This window comes from Triticum urartu, chromosome 7 (genome assembly GCF_003073215.2).
Source record: "Triticum urartu cultivar G1812 chromosome 7, Tu2.1, whole genome shotgun sequence".
NCBI classification, from domain to species: domain Eukaryota; kingdom Viridiplantae; phylum Streptophyta; class Magnoliopsida; order Poales; family Poaceae; genus Triticum; species Triticum urartu.
In genome coordinates, this window is record NC_053028.1 from 597,329,404 (window position 1) to 597,335,919 (window position 6,516).

Sequence of the window (6,516 nt, forward strand, 5' to 3'; positions counted from 1 at the left end):
TAGAGAAATTCAGTAAGTCAGGACACTAACGTAGCTACTTGTCTTGAGATGTACCTTACCGAATTACTTATACCGTAAGAGTATTTCCAGCCGTTCGCACCCCCCCCCCCCAGGACGCATAAAAATCGCCCCCTGGGGATGAGCCGGCGATGAATCAGCGCTGGGGGCGGTTTCGCGCCCAGTCGTCGCCCCCAGGCGCCGAAATTGGCCTAATTTTCAGCCTCGTTTCGGCGAATAAAGGGCCCATATGGGCGACAATAGGCCCATATTCGACGTGGTTCGCCGTTGTTCGGCGTTCAATTATGCACATAAATTTTTTTATCACATATTTCATCACAAAAATATCAAATACTTCAACAAAATAGTACAACAACAAATAGTTCAATACAAATTATATAGTTCAACAAATAAAAACTCATATTTCATCACACGTCGCGCCCGGCGTCGCCCTTGAGCCTTCATAGATGCTCTATTAGATCTTGCTGTAGTTGATGATGCACCTGTGGGTCTCGGATCTCCTGACGCATACTGAGATAGGCAGTCCAGGTTGCCGGTAGCTGGTGATCAACTTCGGCTAGAGGACCCTGTCTGTAGTATGGTTCAGTGTCAAACACTGGATCTTCTTGCTCGCTCTCGATGATCATGTTGTGCAAGATGACACAGCAAGTCATAATCTCTCACATTTGATCTTTCGACCAGGCTTGAGCGGGGTACCGGACAACAGCAAATCGAGATTGGAGCACACCAAATGCCCGCTCGACATCCTTCCTGCAAGCCTCCTGAACCTTCGCAAACCAGGCGTTCTTGCCTCTTGGCACAGGGTTTGAGATCGTCTTCACAAATATCGACCATCTCGGATAGATGCCATCAGCTAGATAGTACCCCTTGTTGTAGTGCCGCCCATTGATCTTGAAGTTCACCGGAGGAGAATGACCTTCAACAAGCTTGGCAAAGACAGGAGAGCACTGCAGCACGTTGATGTCATTGTGAGTTCCTGGCATACCAAAGAAGGAGTGCCAAATCCAGAGGTCCTGTGTGGCCACCGCCTCAAGCACCACACTGCAACCGCCTTTGGCGCCTTTGTACATCCCCTGCCAAGCAAATGGGCAATTCTTCCATTTCCAATGCATGCGGTCGATGCTTCCAAACATCCTAGGAAATCCTCTTGCTGCATTTTGTGCTAGGATCCGAGCAGTGTTTTCCGCATTGGGTGTTCTCAAGTATTGTGATCCAAACACTGCCACCACTGCCCGACAGAACTTGTAGAAACACTCTATGCTGGTGGACTCGACCATGCGCCCATAGTCGTCGAGTGAATCACCAGGAGCTCCATATGCAAACATCCTCATCGCTGTCGTGCACTTCTGGATGGAGGTGAATCCAAGAGCGCCGGTGCAATCCATCTTGCACTTGAAGTAGTTGTCGAACTCCCGGATGGAATTCACAATCCCGAGGAAGAGCTTTCGGCTCATCCGATAACGGCGCTGAAATGTTTTCTCGCCGTGAAGTGGAGCATCGGCGAAGTAGTCGGAGTAGAGCATGCGGTAGCCTTCGAGACGATGCCGGTTCTTTGCTTTCACCCGCCCAAGCGCCGAGCCACCTCGCCACGGCTTTTCATTGCTCGCCAGCAGCTGGGCGAGGGCGGCGAGCACCATGAGATGCTCTTCTTCCTGGACGTCGGCCTCGGCTTCCCCCTCCAGCAGCGCGGCGAGCGCTTCCTCGTCATCCGAGTGCATCGCCGAGGCAGGCAAATCGCCGAACACCTTGCGCTTGATGGGCGTGTACCCGCCGCTAAACCACGCCTCCGCGGCCGGAAACGACGGCCAGAAACGCCCACCTGCTGTTGGAGGGGCTGCCGCGGCGAAGCGCTGCTATTTTTCCGGTGGGGAATGACTATCTAGCGGTGTAGGGCGGCGGGCGGCGTTGGGATATAGCTACTGGTGGCTGAGGGCGCGGGGGGTGGGAGGCGAGTCGGGGAAGAAAAGCTTGACTTTTCCCCTGACGGTGTGGGCCAGCCACGCTTTTCCCTTGCGCCGGAGCCCCCAACTGCTCCCTAGTGCCCCGGGTTCGGCCTGTGACCGCCAGGCAGAAAAAGGGCCGAACCGGCGATTTTCGGTGTCCTGGGGGCGCGACTGAGCCATTTTTTCGGCGCCGGCGCCGAAAAAGTGGCCTGGGGAGGCCTGTTGGGGGCGCGGCTGGAAATGCTCTAAACTTCCTACTACCACGGGTCCATGGCACTGGGATTCTTCGCAGAAGAAGTAAAGCTTTTTTTCTTAAAAGATGGCCTATTCTATTGTAAGCTTTGAATAGAACTATTGATATTGATTTGTTGGCCGCATATAGCGGTATATATAAGAGTTTACAAGCCAAATAGGCCTATTACAATACGACTAGGACTAGATTACAATACGATTAGGACTAGATAACATGAGAGCCAAGTAATAGTCTAACATCCCTCGTAGTATCAACGAGAGGCTCGACAACGTTGAGACTGGATCGAATATTACAAAATGAAGTAGATGGCAGTCCTTTGGTAAAAATATCAGCAAATTGAGCCGTAGAAGGAACATGGAGCATCCGAACTTGTCCAAGAGCCATCTTCTCGCGAACAAAGTGTATATCAATCTCAATATGTTTAGTCCGGCAATGTTGAACAGGATTTCCAGACATGTAGACAGATGATATGTTATCACAATAAACAATGGTAGCATGTGCAAGCGGTCGATGCAACTCCGAGAGCAACTGACGAAACCAAATCATATCAGCCACAACATGTGCAACAACACGATATTCAGCTTCAGCGGACGAGCGGGAGACGGTTACCTGCCTTTTCGAGGACCAAGAAATCAAATTGTCACCAAGAAAAACACAGAAACCGGATGTAGATCGTCGAGTGTTGGGACAACCAGCCCAGTCTGCATCAAAATACGCGATGAGAGAGATGGGGGATGAATTGTTTATGTGGATACCATGATCAAGAGTACCTTTGAGATACCGAAGGATGCGTTTGATATGATTATAGTGAGGAGTTCGAGGATCATGCATATAGAGACAAGCTTGTTGGACGGCAAATGAGATTTCAGGATGAGTAATGGTAAGATACTGGAGAGCACCGGCAAGACTACGATAGAGAGTAGGATCAGAGAAAGGATCACCATTGGCAGAAAGTTTGATACTAGTGTCGACAGGAGTATGGGAAGGATGACAGTCTAGCATACCAGCACGATTGAGAAGATCTATAATGTATTGACGCTAGGAAAGAAACAGACCAGATGAATCATGAATCACTGCAATACCTAAAAAATGATGAAGAAGACCAAGATCGGTCATAGAAAATTCAGAATGTAGATGAGTAATGATGCGGTCCAAAAAAGATTGAGAAGAAGCAGTGCGAATGATATCGTCAACATAAAGAAGTAAGTAGGCAATGTCAGAATTATGATGGTAGACAAAGAGAGAGGCGTCAGAAAGAGAAGGAATAAAGCCTATGGTTTGAATAAAGGAAGAAAAACGTTGAAACCATGTATGTGGAGCTTGTTTGAGACCATAGAGAGATTTTTGAAGAAGACAAACATGGTTGGGATAGGAAGGGTCTTCAAAACCGAGAGGTTGCTGACAGTAGATGGTCTCTTGAAGAGAACCATGAAGAAAGGCATTTTTGACGTCTAATTGGTGAATAGGCCAGGTGGAGGAGACAACAAGGCTGAGAATAGTGCGTATGGTACTGGGCTTAACTACAAGAGAAAAGGTTTCATCGTAATCAATGCCATGCTGTTGGGAATAGCCACGACATACCCAACGTGCTTTGTAGCGGGAAAGAGTACCATCGGAGTGAAACTTCTGGCGAAACACCCACTTGCCAGAGACAACGTTGGTGTTGGAAGGGCGAGGAACAAGCTGCCAGGTATTATTTTCAGTAAGGGCCAAAAATTCTTCTTGCATAGTTACAGCCCAATTAGGATCGAGAAGCGCGGTTTTGTATGATTTGGCAACTTGAGACAGGGACAGTGTGGCATGAAGGTTGAGACGGTCGATGGGTTGACGAAAACCCGATTTGGAACGAGTGCGCATAGAATGATCATTGACTGATGGGATAGTGGGAACAACGTGAATGGGAAGAGGAGCTATACTGGTGTCCGGCGCAGCGGAAGATGCGAACAATGGAGGGGATTGTGGTGGATCGGCATGTGTGGGTGATGGTGCTGGAGGGGATGATGGTAGATCAGCATGTGTGGGTGATGGTGCTGGAGGGGATGATGGCAGATCAGCATGTGTGGGTGATGGTGCTGGAGGGGATCGTGGTGGATCGACATGTGTGGGAGTCATCGGTGTATCAAAAAAATAGTGGCGTTTGGTTGGTTTGGTGGAGAAGAGGTATTTAGAGATTGAGACATCAGGAGAGGAGCATAGAGAGGGAAACGGGTAGGAGGGAGGCTAGGTGTGGAAGTAGTGGTGTCGGATGGAGTAGTACGTTGAGCAAATGGAAAGATATGTTCGGCGAAGGTGACATGCCGAGACACAAGAACCCGACCGTTGTATAAGTCAAGGCAGCGATAGCCTTTGTGCTCATCCGAAAACCCGAGGAGAACGCACGGGAGAGAGCGGGAAGAGATCTTATGAGCGGCGGTAGCGGAAGTGTTAGGGAAACAGAGACAACCAATAACACGAATGTTGGAGTACTTTGGATGGCAAAGAAACAGAGAAAAATATGGGGTGATGTTGGGATTGGCTTTGGTAGGACGGACATTGAGAAGATATGTAGCGGTGTGGAGAGCTTCAACCCAGTATTGGGGTGGTATGGAAGATTGAAGAAGAAGGGTACGAATAATATCATTGATAGTACGCAAAGAACGTTTAGCTTTGCCGTTTTGAGAAGTGTAGGGACAAGAAAAACAGAGAAGAATGCCATGGTTAAGAAAGAAGGTGCGATTTTTGATATTATCAAATTCACGACCATTATCACATTGGATGAAGCGAATAGGGAGAAAGAAGTGTACAGAGACGTATCGCTGAAAATTGAGAAAGAGGGCGTGAACGTCGGATTTGTTGCGGAGAGGAAAAGTCCAGACAAAGTGTGTAAAATCATCTAAAATGATAAGATAGTATTTAAAACCAGAGACACTAGCAATAGGCGATGTCCAAAGATCACAATGTATTAATTCAAAGGGATAAGTGCTTGCAGAACTAGACGAACTAAAAGGAAGACGCGCATGCTTGCCTAATTGACATGACTCACAAACGGAGGAATCGTGAGAATCTCTATTACAAGGTATGGTAAATTCTCTAGAACAGATCCTAAAACTGCAGGGTTGGGATGCCCTAAACGCCGATGCCAGAGATCAACAGATGCCATCATGGAGGTTGGAGAAGCGGCGACAGGATCACCATTGAGAGAGTATAAGTCACCGGAGCTATTGAACCGCGCGATCTCGACCTTGGTCTGATAATCCTTCACAGATAAGCCAAAGGGGTCAAATTCGATAGTAAAAAGATTATCACATGTGAATTGACGGACAGAGATTAATTTTTTGATAAGACCAGGAGCAACAAGTACATCACGAAGAAGAAGGGGTTTAGTGGTGGAGGGAAGTTGAGCCTGACCAGCACAATAGATGGGAATAGAAGAACCGTCACCGAGGGTGATGGATTTAAAGAGGGGTGAAGTGCAAGAGGAGAGAAACGTATTAGATGCAGACATATGACTAGAAGCACCGGAATCGAAAATCCAATCAGTACCTGTGTTGCCTTGGGTGGCAAAATTATTCATGGCCTGGATGAAGGCGGCCTGGTCCCAGCTTGGCGGTGCAGCAGAGGTCGATGTTGGCAGCAGAGCCGGCTGGTACGACGGCGAGGGCAGTAGGGACGACGATGGAGGCGACGGCAGGAGAGCCGACTGGTACGACGGCAAGGGCAGTAGGGCCGACGGTGGGGTGTAGTAGTGACCTCCATCAGCGTAGTAGGGAGCGCCATAAGTTGGAGCAGCATGATACGCGGGCCGGCGGGCGAGGCGTGAGTAATCCTGGGGCACCAGTGTGGGGCCGCACGCCAGGCTGCCAGGCACCGGTATAAGACGGTGGAGTGCCTAGGGGAGCCGGAGCGGACCATGGCATGGTCCAAGCTTGGACGAGCCCCATCCAGGGATCATGTGGAGGACGCCAAGGTGTAGATGCTGGTGGCGTACTTGGAGCGGGCCAAGGTGGAGGAGTAGACACCGAGCGCGTCGTAGGTGGCCTATAGATGGGGTTCTTGCCACGATAATTAGGGCTGGGGCGCTAGCCTGGCGGTGGAGCGGGCGCTGCTGGGGAGGGAGGGACCGCTGTTGATGGTGGCGCCACGGGTGCCGGAGCACGCGGAACGACGGCAAAGAGCTGAGGGCGAGCGTCCTTGTTGGACTGAGCACGATCGGCCCACTGGAGGATGGAGTGCACCTCGGCAAAAGTTGGTTGGGCCCGCATCATGGGGATGAAGGAGGTCTGCTTGTCGAACTTTTCACCGAGCCCAATGAGGAGGATGTTG